The sequence below is a fragment of the Mus musculus genome, chromosome 7 (assembly GCF_000001635.26).
Source record: "Mus musculus strain C57BL/6J chromosome 7, GRCm38.p6 C57BL/6J".
NCBI classification, from domain to species: Eukaryota; Metazoa; Chordata; class Mammalia; order Rodentia; family Muridae; genus Mus; species Mus musculus.
Window position 1 is genome coordinate 112,187,904 of NC_000073.6, and position 16,396 is coordinate 112,204,299.

General features: G+C 46.4%; 1 long non-coding RNA gene across 1 annotated transcript; it reads left to right on the forward strand.

The window, feature by feature from the left end:
• The first annotated feature begins 11,701 nt into the window (after window positions 1-11,701).
• Gm39070 lies at window positions 11,702-16,089 on the forward strand. The gene is made up of 3 exons (XR_001778349.2): window positions 11,702-11,767; window positions 13,785-13,888; window positions 15,987-16,089. It is a non-coding gene; the product is annotated as a predicted gene, 39070 (long non-coding RNA).
• The last annotated feature ends 307 nt before the right edge of the window (window positions 16,090-16,396 follow it).

Genomic DNA, 16,396 nt, shown 5'->3' on the forward strand with positions numbered 1-16,396 from the left:
ACCAGGAGCGGGTGGGGCCTATGACCAAGGTAATTAGCCTGTCCCCAGGTCCCTGGGTGGGGCAAATGTGACTTGTCAAAGCCAGCCAGCAGAGGAAAGCAAAGCTGGTAGACAGCCCCAGTGGCTCCCAGGTCTCTGTGATTACAAGCTCTCACTGTTATAGTAAGGAACACCTAGAATCCTCCCATACCGAAGGCTGTAAAACAGGACTTGGCTTGGCTTTCATCTTGCCAGGCTGCAAGACTGCTTACAGGAGAGTTCCTCTTTCATCTCCCTTGCCTTTAATTGGCAGGTCTGAGCCCAGAGAGCCACCTCCAGTCTGAGCCCAAGGAGCCCGACTCCAGTCGACCTCCCTGGCCTCGCCCTGTTTACGTCACCTCACGGGTCTCTGCCCCACCCTGGAGCAGACAGCTGAGCAAGGCCTGAGCTGGGCAGAAAAGTATAGAGAAACAACTCACTAGAGGGCCAGGGAGTAGGTGGGGCTTGTGGGCATGGCTGGGGTAATTAGTCTGTTTCCTGGTCCCTCAGATGTTACTTGGGGGTAGATAGGGTTCATGGATCTTGGAAGGAGGGTGCTTGTGGCTCATGTTCAGGAACTCAAGTGGGGCACCGTTCAATGATACTTTATCTAGGGAGAACTACTCACAAGGTGGATGTTTTAATGTATAGGGACATGCTTGGTAGAACTCCCCTTGACCTAACTTCACAGTGACACTCAGGAATGGGTACAAGCTGAGGCACAGGGGTGCCCTCTGTCCTACAACCATGAAAGGGGTCAGAGGTCAGATGGAGGCCAGCACTGAGAACAGGGCTTGACTCAGGGGACTAAGGGGATCATTGTACCATTGAAGGCTTGATCCTTGAGCCTCAGGGACCGTGAGCCTTACCCAGAGGACTGCTGGGGTGGGGAGATAGAATGTGTGTGCTGTTGGCTATAGCATGACTCACAGTACGTGTGTTTGAGCCAGGCAGCCACCATCTATGTCCACCTTTTCCAGGAGTGGCCATGCTTCCAGGGTCAGCCTGCATTTGACACCCCTCATCTCATTCACTCACCCCTGAAGCTGGCTGCACAGCTACGGCTGTTCACTGTAAATAAGCTGACTGTCTCCTACCCTCGGGAGTACCCTATCTTGAGAGCAGGCCTGGGGCAGCTGGCCTCACCAATCCCACATCCTCCATCTCCCATAGTTACTTCCTAGCCCGGGCTACAAGTGAATTCCAGGCCAGTCTGGGCTACAGAATGAGACCCTCTGTCAAAAAACAGACGCTCACCCATACTTGGATTCTTCAGGGGTGGTGTTTGCTGTGGATTTGTGCTTGAAGACAGTTGGAAGTCACCCAATGACCCTGAGATGAAACTGGGCTGTCCTCTGATCTCGTGCACATGTTCCAAGAACCCAGTCTAAAACTTCGTGTCTGAACATTAGATGTAGTTTATTTTCAAAACTTGACAATGTCTTTTGTCAACAGAAATGATGTTTATATTTCAGAAATAAAATACGCTCCAGAAATAAAAGTAGACTCAAATCACTGGTTGGGTCTTTCCAGATCTATTGTAGTATAATCAACAAATGAAAATCACAGGGGCTCTCACGCACAAACACTGTAGAAGCAGGAGGAATGGAAAAGTCTGAGCCATGCTGGGTGTTATAAGAATTCTTTCCCAAGGAGATGTTAACCACATCTTTCCCTTTCCTCCTAAGACTCCAACAAGAGACTGAAGACCAGCTCACTGAAGCTCATCGTGGAGAAGCAAGTTCACTGGACTTACTTACAGAGAGTGGGTGAGGCCTTACTGACCTGAGTGTGGGTAGCCCCAGAGCAGTCACACTGGAAAGTCTCTACCTGCTAGGGAGCCAACATCTCTATAGCCACGTAGATAAAGAGCCCCTCAGTTAATCTTCCACTTAGCATTTCCCTAAACTCCTAGGCCACATGCAACCAGGGCAGGATTGCATATAAGTGCCTGAAAGGTGCGGGTGGGAGGACGGTTAAACTATCAGGTGAGGATCTATGGACTCTCCCCATCTCCTTCTATATAGGAAAGCTCACAGCAGCAGGATGCTATTTAAAGATGTCCAGATGGAAAACAATGTATGCACACGGGCATCTGGTTATACTATACATAGATCATGCATTCCCAGGACAGATTCAACTGTTTAAAGACTGCGGCTGCAGACACAGCATAGTTGGTAAAGTGCTTGCCGAGGAAGCAGGAGGACTTCAGTTTGATTCCCAGCACCCAAGGAAAAGTTAGATGTGGCAGTGACTGTCTGTAATCCCAGTGCTGGGGAGGCAGAGATGGCAAGAACTGTGGGGCTTGCTGGACAGGCAGTCGGGCCAACTCTGTGAGCTCTAGGCTCAATCAGAGACCTGTCTTAAAAAAAATAGTGAAGAGAAAAACGAAGGAAGAAGCTTAATGCTGTCCTCTGTCTTACAAATACACACACACACACATATACCCACACACATATACCCACACACATGTGTATATGTACTCACTCACACGCATGCACACACACATGAACACATATGTGCACATACACAAACATTTGTATATAAATTTATTTTACTCTTAGTGTAATTTGACCATAAGAACAACTTGGTATTGTATCCTAAGCAGTAATAACCCAGAGCCTTCAAAAATTTCTTATAAATACTGATTTTAATGACTGTTCAGAAGTCAGTCACTGACCTGAGTGTGGGTAGCCCCAGAGCAGTCACACTGGAAAGTCTCTACCCTTTCTTAATAGTGCATTATTTCTATTTAGAATGTTTCTCGTTTTTCCATTAACTCTCAAAAAGCAATTTTATGAGTTTGCAGATTTTTTTGTGAATATTTTTAATGATGCCCTTAACATGAATTAATTGGTTCAAGATACGAAATGTAACTTCCTTATAGTTTATGGAGGTTAATTTACATGACGTAAAATCCACTCTTTGTAAGCGTAGAGGTCAGTGATTCTTAAAACAAGTCCATGGTCTGGAGAGATGGCTTGGTGGTTGAGAGCAAGCACTGTTCTTGCCAATGACTGGAATTTGGTTCCCAGCACCCACCTCAGGTGGCTCACAACTGCCTGCAACTCCAGCTCCAGGGCGTCTACTGCCCTCTTCTGTCCTTCACGAACACTGCAGGCACACACACAATTTAAAACAACAGCAGCAATAACAACATCCTAAGTTATGCAGCCATTTCCATAATCTAGTTTTAGAATACTTTTATCAACCACTCACTCTTTAAGCCCAGGTAACCATAAATCTACTTTCAGTCACTAGAAGATTGTGTGTGTATGTGTGTGTATGTGTGTGTGTGTGTGTGTGTGTGTGTGTGTGTATCCAGTTGGTACTCATCTCTCTGCTGATTTAGCAATCAATATTTGAATATACAAAGACAACCTTCACACAGTGTACCCCAACAGATTTGAAAGAAAATGCCCCCCACCTCATAGGAAGTAGTACTAATAAGAGGTGTGGCCTTGCCAGCATATTTATGGCTTTGTTGGAGGAAGTTTATCACTAAGGAGTTGAGATTTCAGATGCTCAAACTAAGCCCAGCGAGGCATTCATTTTCTGTTGCTTGAGGCTGCAGATGTAGAACTCTCAGCTACCTCTCTCGGCTCCCATCTGCACGCTGCCATGGTTCCTGCCATGATGATAAGAAACTAAACCTCTGGAACTATAAGCCAGCCCCAATTAAATGTTTTCCTTGATAAGAGTTGCTGTGGTCATTGTGTCTCTTCACAGCAGTAAAAACCATAACTAAGACCTCTCCTACACAGTGTTGAACATAAATGTGGTCCAGAGGCTGAAGAGAGGAATCGATAGTTTAAGTACTTGCTAATACAAGCTTGAGGACTGGGGTTCAAATCCCCAGACTTCACATAAATCCCATGTGAATTTGGCATTAAGTGCCAAATGGGTGTGGCAGCCTGCCCATAACTCCAGCCTTGGATGTATGGACAGGGAATCCCCAGGGCAAGCTGGCCAGCTGGACTAACCATAGTGGGCAGCTCTGGGTTGACTGAGCCTTTGTCTCATTAAATAAGATGGAAGAACGATCAAGGAGATTCCTAATATTCATAGGCACACACATGCACACTCCCCCCACACACATGTGCCCAAATGCACTCAAGCATATACACACAATTCATAAGCAAACATACATCAGATCACATATTAAAATGGATAAAGAAAGAAAAACAAATGTAGCTCAGTTCCTTGGCTCCGGCATGGAGTGACCACCCTGAGCCCTGCTCAGAGTTCTGATGGCAGCAGTGGAGGCAGGGGTGGGGGTGGGGGTGCCTGTGCTAGCAGAGCCTGGGGAGTAGACAAGCAATGAGGGCCTTCTCTCCAGAGAGGCTGACATTGTGTGCAAACCTGGAAACCACTTGGTTCTTGGCTCCAGAATGGGTCTGACATCAATCTCTCAATCTCCAGGCCACTTTTAGATGCAAGGCTGCTGGTGTGGGGACTTTATGAGAACAGGACTGGCTGGCTGTGAAATCGCTGGCATTTCATGGAGTGAGGGAATATTTTACAAGCGCTGTGCTGAGCTGGGCTCTGAACCCAGGCCAGGCAGTTACGTAACTAGCCTGGGAGATATAGCACATGTGGGATGGGGACACAGGTGGAAAGAAGGGGTAGTCCCTAGGTCACTGTGATTGAGGCGCTCTGGTCCCCTCAAACACCACAGGGGGTGGCAACCATATGCTCCTTAAGTTTCCTGAAAGTGGTTAATGACTTACCGCATTTTTCATGAGTGTGTGTGCACACATGTGTGGATGTCTCTCTTTCTCTGTGTGTTCATGTATGTGCCATGCACATACATGTCTGTCTGTCTGTCTGTCCCCTCCATTCATCATCACCAGAATGCAAGCTTCCTGACAGTGGTATCTGGACCTGCGTGCGTTTTTTTTCATCCACAAATAGCAGAGGGTGACCTATATATAAGGTGCTGCGCTCCTGCTTCTGGAAATATCCAAACATCCATTCACTTAACAAATTGTGACAATTTGACCTCTGCACCTACCCAGGTCTCCTAAGTTCATGGGCAGCCTTAGTGCCCTGATGTTCAGGTTTATACATCGACTCAGTGAGTGAGCAAGATTGCACACATCTGAAATCGGTCTCTGCCCTGGGGTCAGCTGCTATGACCTCCAGGTGGCCATCCTATAGTGCCTCCACTGTGGGGCCTTTCTGTGTATAAGCCCATCCCTCCTGTCCCTGGAATCCCCCAAGGATCTGGAAGCAGTGCCTTGTGCTGCTCAGGACAAGTGTCCCATGTGTTTGAGCTGTCTCTTGTGTGTCATCGCCATCCTACTCACTGTCCTTAGAAGGGTGCTAGTGAGTCACTGTCCCCTACTAAGTGAGTGACGTCTTAGAGCCCTCAGTGAGTCTTGGCAGTTTGTAGATTTTGATACATCAAAATTTTAGGTCACTTTTCCCATTTAGACTTTTTAACTAGAGAGTCAGTTAATTAACAAAGGAGAAACACTCATCCACCCTCTATCTATCTATCTATCTATCTATCTATCTATCTATCTATCTATCTATCTATCTATCTATCTATCTATTTCTGAGAGAGGCTTTTCTTTTGCATATCATTTTGGTCTGGGACTTAATACATAGCCCTGGCTGGCCTAAGACTTACCAATCAATCCTCTTAAAAATAATCATGACGTGGTGATGGAGAGCTAGGTGGCCAGAGGGATATTTGGGGCACTACTATATATATAACATTTTATATATATATATATTTACATATATAATGCTATATATGTAATATATAATGTTATATATGTAATATTATATATAATGTGATATATAGTATGTATATATATGTGTGTATATGTATATATGTATGTATGTATATATTTACATCATTCCTGAGACCTTATATATTTATATTCCTGAAGCCCTGTCCTAAGGGTAAGAGAAGGGCACACTGTAGATGTGACAAGCAGTTTCTTGGAGATTATTCTAGTACTTTCTATCACTGCCCACCAGCAGGAGCCAGGACTCTGGCTATGGTCATCAACTCTGCTCATGTGATCCTCACAGAGACAAAGACAAATTTTAATTTGGAGCCATTTATTCCTACTGTAGAGAGAGTTCCAGATAGGCCTGGTTAGCACACACCTATAATCCAATTACTTAGAGACTGAGGCAAGAGGGTTTCACATTCGAGGGCAACCTGAGGTCCAGGTATCCTACTCTCAATAATCAGATACTTTCTGGGCACACTTGGGGACTCCAAAGTACAGGGTTCTCAATCCTCCCCAAGGTGTGAGTCCCAGTTTGGGTACCTACCTCTCAGTGCCTCGATTTACCCACTTTGCCCAGCGTGGTTGCACAAGGACTAACCTGGTAGGCTCATGGCAGCCACTGTTGAATAAACAATGAGAGGTCCAGGCTGTCCCGTGGCCCCTGGTGCTGGTCCAGAAGGTATGTGTCATGGAGCCTGTGAAATCTGAGGACAAAAGGCCCGGTGAATACAGAGCACCTTGTCCCCTGCCATTCTGAAGTGCACACCCTGTACCTTGGCTTGCCAGCTTCTTGAGATGTTGCGCTTACTCTCAGCCAAGGTCAGTGGTTTCACTCTGTAACATTTATAACTGTGACCGTGGCAATGAGGACCATAGCACCTCTGAGCTCTGCTCTATTTCAGTCAGAGCCGAGTCAGGAGGGGCATCTGACTGTTGTGGCTTATGCAGCCCAAAGGTTGGGCTCTCAGCAGGTGTCTGGGTACATGGCAACTTGGGATCTTACCCCAGCTCTGCTGCAAACGCCCAAAGGCTCTGCGCTCTTCGGACTAACTTTCCTACCACCACTAAAACTTAACTCCTTATTTATAAACTGGGGGTTAACACCTGGCACTACATGGGGCTATTGTTTTAAATGAACTATCTCTGAAGGGTCCTGCTCCATGCCTGGCACAAAACAAGGTTGTTGCAAGTGAGAGTGTCCTGCCTCCTCTAGGGGCTCTGGCATGGCAGGGGTATGAGGTGCTCTAGGTAGGACTTGCTTTCTATCCAATCCCTGTATACATCCTCATCTGTGCCTAGAGCATTGGGTTCAAGCCAGCATCTCCTTCAATGCTCTGTACACTAGGACCAGGGACCAGGCTCTGTTATCTGACGGCAATCACAGGAAGCCTATTTTTCTAACTAGGCAGGGCTTCTGAAAACTTCCCATTCTAAACTTCGTGTTTCTACGAAACTTTTACATGACCCCAGGTGTGTAGTGCTATAAGATAGAGGGCCCAAACATTTACTGATAACAAATCATGATGAAAGTTATTTAAAAGCAATCTTTTGGGAGCTGGGATATGGCCCAGTTGGTGGACTGCTTTGCCAGCCAGCATGCACATAGCTCTGGGGTTGAACTCAGAGCCACATAAACTGTGCATAGTGGCACACAGGACGTGAATGCCTAAGAATCAAATGTTTAAGTTCATTCTTGGTTGTATAGCAAGTTCGTGGCCAGCCTGTACTACATGAAAGACTCTATTTCAAAATCTAAAACAAAACAAAAAGCCCAAATCCAATATTTCCTTTGTATGCATATAATTTTAACCTTAAAAAGAAAGAAAACTTGCATACTAATGAGGCGGATGTACTTATTTGTTTTTCCATAAGGATATCAATACTGAGTATTGGATGCTGCAGAATCTAAGCATCTTTAACATGTTTTAGAGTTAATCAGAATTTGGAGTTGACTTTCTAATCAATGCTGAGAATACTGCTTCACATAAATGTATAGTGACAAACGACACAAGGAAATTTAGACACATTTCAGAAACTGTTGGAAATTCTGCCCTAATCTCAAACTAACATTCATGAATCACGTTTTATTAATTAATTGATTTTAATGAATCTCAAGCCAGCAACCCAACCTGAAATTTTAAAGGTTTATTGTTATTATTATAAATTATTTGTGTTGTGTCTGTGTGTGGGCATGTGGGTAATGTCCACAGAGACTAGAGGCATCAGATACCCTAAATCTGGAGTTACGCATGGTTGTGAGTTGCTATGACAGTGCTGGGAATGAAACTCAGATCCTCTGGAAAAACAAGTTCAAGGGGCAACTTTTAAAATCAAATATTAATATGAGGACCAAAGATACACTAATTTGAGATTCACATGCTTAGGCATGATGGTAGGAAAAGATTTAAAGTCTTTGTTTTCCATAATGAAGCCAACACATTTCTACAAGAGTGGAAACGTGTACATTAAAAGTCCTGCAGTCTATAACATGCAGTCTTAGCAGAAGTGAGCCAAAGTCCGTCAGGTAGTATCTGCTGACAGACACTGTGTGGTCTGACAGCAGGAGCACAGCAAACACGCGTCTCTGCATGTCCAGAACCAAGGCTACAGCAAAATCTGCCAGAAACATGGAGTTTATTTATGATTCTGAATCAACATTGGATCACAATGCACACAGAAACCTTATACTACTGTCAGACTTTTGTGACCCACACATGTTGCAATTCACAATTTAAGAAGGTGAGATCTAGATTAATGATGTTCAGTCATGTAGTTGTAGGGACCAGTTTGGAAAATTAACTACAGGCTTCTAAGACCACAGGATCTTTCTGCATAACTGGGTCCACTTCCCTCTCCCTCAGTCTCTCTCCTCTTTCTCTTCTTCCTTTCTCGCTGTACTGAGATCAAACCCAGGGCCTTACACATGCAAGGCAAGCACTATACCCCTCAGTCACCCGCCTGCAGTTCCAGCCAGCTCTTGGGAGACAGAAGGATTGGATCCCTTTATTGGATTTAGAACCACCTAAGAGGTGAGTCCTTGAGGAAGTTTCCAGAATGGTTTAACTAAAGAGAGGAGACCCATCCTGAATGTGGGTGGTACCACCCCATGGGCTGGGGTGCCAGGCAGAATAAAAAGAAGGAAAAGAGAAAGAGAAAAGGAACTAACATTCAGCATTCATCTCTGTCTCTCCGTGTCTCTGTGTCTCTGTCTCTCTCTCTCCCCCCAGCCTGGCTGCTGACCTGTGAGCAGCTGCCTCACATGCTTGCCTTGTCCCCTGAATGATGCACTGTATCCCTTCCAACCAAGAGCCAAAGTAAATCTTCTTCAAGTTGTCTTGTCACCCTCTTGTCAAAACAATGACATTCATTTGAAAAGTAGTTCTGGAAGCTAAGAAGTTCAATTTCTAACCAGGGCCCTTTTCTGCATTATAACATGGCAGAAGACATTGGGCCAGAGATAGGGATGTGGAGGGAGCAGAATTCAGCCTTCAGACGGATCTCCCCCGGACATTAATGAACACAGTCCATGTTTGTGATTTCAATGAGTCCTTGCAACTTAATTACTTCCAAAAGACACTACCCTCAGCATGGTTGCATTGGGAACTTCCTGTTCTGGTTCATCTTTGGTTGTCAACTTGACACAGACCAGAGCTACTTGGGAAGGGGGAACCTCAGTTGGGGAATTGCCTCCACCAGATTGATCTAGGGGCGAATTCTCCTGATTGATGATTGCTGTGGGAGGATCCGGCTCACTGTGGATGGTGTCCCTGGTTGTCCTGAGTTGCAAATGAAAGCAAGCTGAGAAATCCTTGAAAAACAACCCTGTAAGCAGTTTCTTGGTGGGCTCTGCTCCAGTTGCCGCCTGCTTTGAGCTCCTGCCTCGGCTTCCCGCAACGATGAACTGAAACTTGTAAGTGAAATAAACCTTTCTTCCCCTGGTTACCTTTGGTCATTGTTTCGTCACAGCCAACAGAGAAGCAAATTAGGACAGTTCCCAAGTTGGGGACACATTCAAATCAAGGCAAGTCACATGGTCAAGCCTGAAACAAGAGTGGAGAAATAGACTGGATTCACTAACCAACTCTTCGGGAGGGTAACAGGGGTGGGAACCTTGGCAGTTCTCTGAACCGGTGGCTCAGCAGGGTTCCTGACACTCCTTCTCTGCCCTCTGCGATGAAGCTTTGATTCTGGGCCCTTACAGGGCTGATTAGTTACGTTCTTATTGCTGGGACAAAATGTCTGAAAAAAAGAAAGCTAAGGAAGGCAGGCCTTGTTTTGCCTCCGAGTTGCAGGGATACATTCCATCATGGCAGGGAAGTCATGGTGACAACGGTGTGAGTTGACAGGTCACAATATGTCCAGAGTCAGTAGACAGAGAGGTGAATGCTGGTACTCAGCCCACACCCTCCGTTTTATTTAGTCTAGGCCCACAGCCTAAAGGATGGTGCTGCCCACATGTAGAGTGTTAGGTCTTCCCACCCCAGTTTAACCAGTGTAGAAACTCCTTCACAGACGCTCACAGAGGTGTATCTCCGAGGTGATTCTGGATCCCATCAGGTTGATAATCAGCATTAACATTGAGATTAGCACAGCTGGACTTGAGCAACTCACAGAGCTATCCAGGAGCAGGCCTTCTTACAGCTCCACAGCGAAGACTGGGCAAAGGGCATGGGATTGTTAGTCAGTTACGTCCTAGTGCTGCTGCAACCAAGCTGGGCACATTGGGTGGTCTAAAGTCACTGAATTGTACCTTCCACACTTTAGAAGACTAGACGTACTTCCTCCTAGCCTCTGGTGTGGCTTGCTGGCTGCACTTGGTCTATCTTGGCTGCTGCCCCAAATCCTTAGTGTTATCCCAATTCTCTGTCTTCAAGTGATGCCTTGTGACGTCACACTCACATTTCCCCTGTGTGTGTGTCTCTGTCTGTTTCTCGGTGTCCCCTTTAATAAGGATACCAGATATACTCTCTCCTTAATTACCTCATTTCAACTAAATGTCTTTTGTAAACTCCTTATTTATTAATATAGTTTTCTTCTGTGTTACCTACCTTTCCCGTTGTTGTGATGAAATATCAGACAAGAAGTAATGAATGTGGTAGGGGTGGGGGTTAGCTTATAGTTCAAGGGAACAGAGTCCACAATGGCAGGAGCATAAAACAAGGGGTTCTATTGTGTCCTAAGTTAGGAAGCAAAGATGATGCAGATAGGAAGTGTCCCCAACGTCCCAGCAAGGTCCCATTTCCTAAAGGTTCCACAGCTTTCAACAACAGCAGCACCTGCTAGGGACTGTGAATCTAAACACATGGCTACGTTTCACCTTCACAACTTGCTCCAAAGTACCAGGAGTTAGGATGCTGATATACCATTTTGGGAGAACACAATTTAGCTTAGAATACTGATCTTTTGAGATGAGCTAGATTTTAGAGGAAGTTACAATGCCACCTAAAACCCTCAAAAGGATGGCTGGATAGATAGAAGAAGAGATAAATAAGTGTGTAAAGATATAGATAGGTGAGTGAATCTATATTTAAATGGATGGATGGATGGATGGATGGATGGATGGATGGATGGATGGATGGATGGATAACCTGGTAAATGGGTAGATGTGTGAGTCAGTGGATGAGTGAGTGAATGAATATAGAGCCCGGTGTTAGTTTTGCAGTGAGGCTGAAGTACACTTTTAGCTCTGGAAGTCATGAAGGATACCCAACACTTGTGCCTTCAACTATGGCAGCTTCTCAAGGAGACAATTCTAATCCCCTGGAAGTTTTGACTGCCTGTGACATCTTGTCAGAGAATGCAGCACCATTAACAAAGCCCAGCCAGCTACTGCAGAAGCTTAGCGAGGAACCACCCACTACCACTCCTCGAACATACAAACCATCATCACCAGGGCAACCACAGGACAGCAGCATGTTACCTAGTAACAATGTCTCCCTTCTCTCCCATCACTCTTCCTTCTGGTGCCAGGTTCTCTGGAGACCTTGCTGTCTTTTAAGGTAGCTGTGGGTGGGATAATGGGGTTTCGGGGGGGGGGCACCTCTACTCTTAAACTTAGTGCATTTGCCATTTTATAACACCATTTTGTTTTGTTTTTTGTTTGTTTGTTTGTTTTTTTTGATGCTAATAAGGAGTGGCCACAGTTAAGACCAGGCACTGAATCCCTTGCCTGAATTCTTTTAAGGAGTTGTGGGAACAGGATGAAAGGGAGGTTCAGAGGGCCTCTAAAAAGTCCAGAGTTTAAAATCTTGTTAGAGATTAATGTCCATATATCTTTGGAAGATTGTCAGTTATTTCTGTTTGGTTTCAGACCCTGGGATAAGGGACTGAGGTGCATATATTACACATTAAAGCAGACCTGACCTCCAGGTTTTCCCAGCATCCCTCAGTCCCTATCTGGCATGCCCTGCCCCCAACTCTGAACTTTCTAGCCCAGGGATGGGCTGCCCTTCCCCTAGAGGTTCTTCCCTAGATAATCCAGACATTTTGGTCTCTTCTTTCCTGACCCAAGAGTGCCCTTTCTCTCTCTCTCTTTCCCCACATCCATGGTGACTCCCCTGGCCTCAATCCTTGGAGCCAGTGAATTCACCAGAGAGCAGCTTCCCAATAAGTCTGCCTATATACAACCCATCTGGCTTGAATTGGCTCATTTCATCAGCAAAGAATTAATCTAGCACCTAGTACCAGAAGCAGATTACATGATGGGGTCTCTAAAGAGAGAGACCAGAGTCTACAAAGCAGAAGCTTGGAATCTTCTCAGACCTGAGTGTGGGGTAAATTTCACAGTGTAAGCCTGCAGCATGGCTCTCTTATTTCCAAGCAGGAGGCAGGGAAGGGGTCAGGGAATAGGGCAAGGAGTAGGATATATGGCCACTAATACCTGCTTCATATAGAAACTCACTTCCCTGGTGAGAGTCTGCTGGTTGGAGAGCCACAGAGCAGTCTCAGTAGGAGGCCTGCTTGTGTCTGAGAGAAACAAAGAAAAGAAGAGAAGAGAAAAGAAAAGGCTGTGGTCTCAGCTAGATTCCAGCTTCACATTTTCACATTCTTACCTCTCTGATGTTGGGTGGGCTTAGTCAATTCTGTCAGGGAGAAGAGAGTCAAAATTTGGCTCCTCACAGTGTAATAATTCTAGGCCACAGCTCCTCTCAAAGTGACCTTCCCCTGACTCCCAGTAACTGTTTCTTCCCTCAGCCCCTCTTGCCTCATCATCTTTATGCAGACAGTTCTATACTGCGTGGTCAGCCCTCAGTAAACAGTTCTTCACGAATGCTCTCCAAGCTAGCCAAGATGAGCCCTGTTGCTTTGTGCTGGGTCCCTCAGTGACTCAGCTCCCCTAATCAAACCCTTCTGTGATGAAGCCCATGCTAAAGATCTTGGGAAGGAGGTCTCTCATCGTGCAGCCCCATCTGGCCTCGCCTCCACCCCCACCCCCACCCCCACCCCAGGCTTGCCACTGGCCAAGGCTCACTGTAGAACTGACTCCTCCCGAGCCACTTGCCCTTGTTCTCAGCAATTCCCATTCCTCACACTCTTCCTTGGTCTGTGTCCCACTCTCCCTTCCTCAGCCTCACAGGGCCATGTTTTAAGACTTCATATAGAGATGCTAATGGTCTTGTCTAGTACAGGGTCCACAGACTGGTACTTACCCGGTAAATACAGGACAAATGAGCAATCCCTTGTAGAGGTCTGTTGAGCAAGAATTTCTGAGAGCCTGGCACTTTCCTTCAAGGTCCAGTGTCACTCAGAGGTGTGTTTAGATGTGGCTGAATACCTTTTATTTTATTTTTCTTTTTAAAATTTATTTTATTTTATCTTGAGGCAAGGTCTCTGTGGCAGTTTGAATGAGAAATGTCCCCATAGGCTTGGGTGTTCGAACACTTTGGTATCCAGTTGGTGATGCTATTTGGAGAGGTCTTGGAAGTGTAGCCTTGCTGGAGGAACTATCTCAGGCAGGCTCTGAGAGTTTACACCCTTCTCCACTTCTGGTTAGTTCTCTCTGCTTTGCTCCTACAGTCGAGGATGTAAGCGTCCTGACCATTGTGTCTGCTGCTACAATTCCCCGCCATGATGGACTCTTCTCTTTCTGGAGCTATAAGTTCAAGTAAACGTTCCCTTCTGTAAGTTGCCTTGGTATTTTATCACCACAACAGAAAAGTAACTACTACAGTCTTTTTTTTTTTTAAAGAAATATTTATTTACATTTATTTTATCTATAGGAGTATACTGTAGCTGTCTTCAGACACACCAGAGGAGGGCATCAGACCCCATAACAGATGGTTGTGAGCCACCATGTGGTTGCTGGGAATTGAACTTAGGACCTCTGGAAGAGCAGTCAGTGCTCTTAACCTCTGAGCCATCTCTCCAGCCTCTACTACAGTACTTTTATGTGGCCCTGGCTGACTTGGAACCTCCCAGGTAGAAGAAAGCAGCCTTGAACTTGCAGCAGTCCTCTAGCCTCTGCCTCCTGAGGGCTGGTATTATGGGCTTTCACTGACACTTCCATGCCCATCTGTACATTTAAGTGAAAGGCTTTGATGCTAATGCCACCCTCAGGCTTGTCGTTTTCTGTCTTGGGTTTTGGGATGAACAGAAGAGCTAGAGCCAGTTTCTGAGCTCTGAGTTATGCAATCGTGATCAAAGCTAAGGCAGGAGCACAGGCATGGTCCCCATCAGCAGCTTTGATGACTCCTGGGTGAGTCACTGTTGGAAAAACAGAGCGGGAGATAGTCTATGTAATCAAGAAGAAATCCTTTCCCATGGGGCATTCTCCCTGGTAAATGATTGTCTGCCAGGAGCCTTTGCGATCCTTTGCCCAGCTGCAGAGCTGATGGGGGCTGGGGATTGTCTGGAGAGTCACCTGAGGGGATGGGCTAGCAGTCTTGGGGATACTTCTCAGGGCCCCCCCTGTTCAAGAGGAACAGCTGGCCGGCCGAGTTATCTCTACCATCCTTCTTTGCTCTTATGTTGGGTAGCTGAAAAAGAAGTTTGTAGAAGAAACTCAGCCCTACTGCCTGGTGGGTGTCTGTGGGAGAGGAGCTGGGGGGGGGGTTGATGTTTTTCTTTTAAGAGGGAGAGAAGGGAGGAGGAAGACGGAAGAGGAGAAGGGGAGGAAGGAGGAAGAGAAAGAGGAGCTTAGCTGAAGGTAATCTTTTTCAGATGCTCTTTGTTTCAAGACCTACAACTGTAGCCCTAAGGAGAGAGAGTTTGTGCTGGGTGCTCACACCCCTTCTCCCCAATATCCCATTCCCCTGGGACTTGGTCTCCTGGTCCTCAGCCCTGGCAGAGGCAAGCTTATCTTTGACTAAGCCTGACTCAGCCACCCCTGATGGCGTCTTCTGGGCTATTGCCCTTCCCAGGATGTAATCGTGTATGCTCTGTGGGCAGACGGTCTGTAACAAATTTCTTAGGATGGAAACCAAATGACTATAAAAATAGTTGGGCCAGATTGCTGGAATGCACCACGGCTCAGGAGTAGCCCGGGGATGTCTGAGCCCAAGCTAGTGGCTGGCAAATGAGGCTCATACCCACTTTCTTCCATCCTGTCTACCTCAAGGTACCCATTGCATGTCAGCTCCAAATGGGAACAGAGGATGATGCGAGCTCGGGCACCTTCTTAGAGGCTCGCTTTTAGTATGCATTTCCAGAAAGCTTCCTGGTACAGATCAGATACTCCCTGACTTACCTGGCCCACCCGAGGTTGGCATCAGAAGCCAAAGTTCCAAGGGAGACAGCGTGGAATGAGCCATCTCCACAGCTCCCAGAAGCTTTGTTCAAGGGACAAGTCCCCTTTTGGGGTGACTGGGGAGTGGTAAAGCCAATTTCGAATGAGTTTAGTCTCTAGAATGCTGGCCACCTGAAGATGTGGTTTTCAACTAGAACGTTCCCCTTTCCTGTCCCTCCTTTGTCCCTGGAGGACTCAGGTTGGAAGCCCTGCTCTCCCCTCCTTCACCAGGGATTGCTAAAGGTGGGTCAAACAGTCAAGGAGGCCAGAAGATGTTGGTGGCTGTGATGGGTAATACTGATGGTCAGCTTTCCAGAACATAGAATTGAAGAGACAACCCCCTGGGTGTGTCGTCTGTAAGGGGCTTTTCTAGATACAGTTAACTGAGGTGGGAAGGCCCCGCCCTGATGTCAGATGGCACCAATCCTACTGCACAAAAAGGGGAAAGCTAGCTGAACCCCAGCTATTCATCTCTCTTTGTTTCCTAACTGCAGATGCAACATGCTGGACCAGCTGGCTCACCCTATCATGATGGAGTGAGCCAAAATGAAAATAAACGGGCCCATCTTTCAAGTTGTTTTTGTCAAGCATTTTGTCACAGCCAAAGCAACACAGTGGCCTTATGGAGAGTCTTGGCAATGGATACCTTGACACCTGGTCCAAGGTATTCATTCCAGGCCAGAGACAGCAGGAGCAACGACACAGGAAAGCAAAAGGGCTTGGAGGTGGAGCTTTGTCAAACCCTGGCCCAGTCTCCTCTTCCTCCCTGGGTGCAGGAGCTGCTCATGCGCCTGTGAGCACAAAAGTCAGCGAGGCAGGGAGTTCCCATCAAATGCAACTGGTTAGATCCTGGGACCAGCCATGCATGGGAAGGTCTGAGTATGAAGGCGTTTGCTTGCTTGTT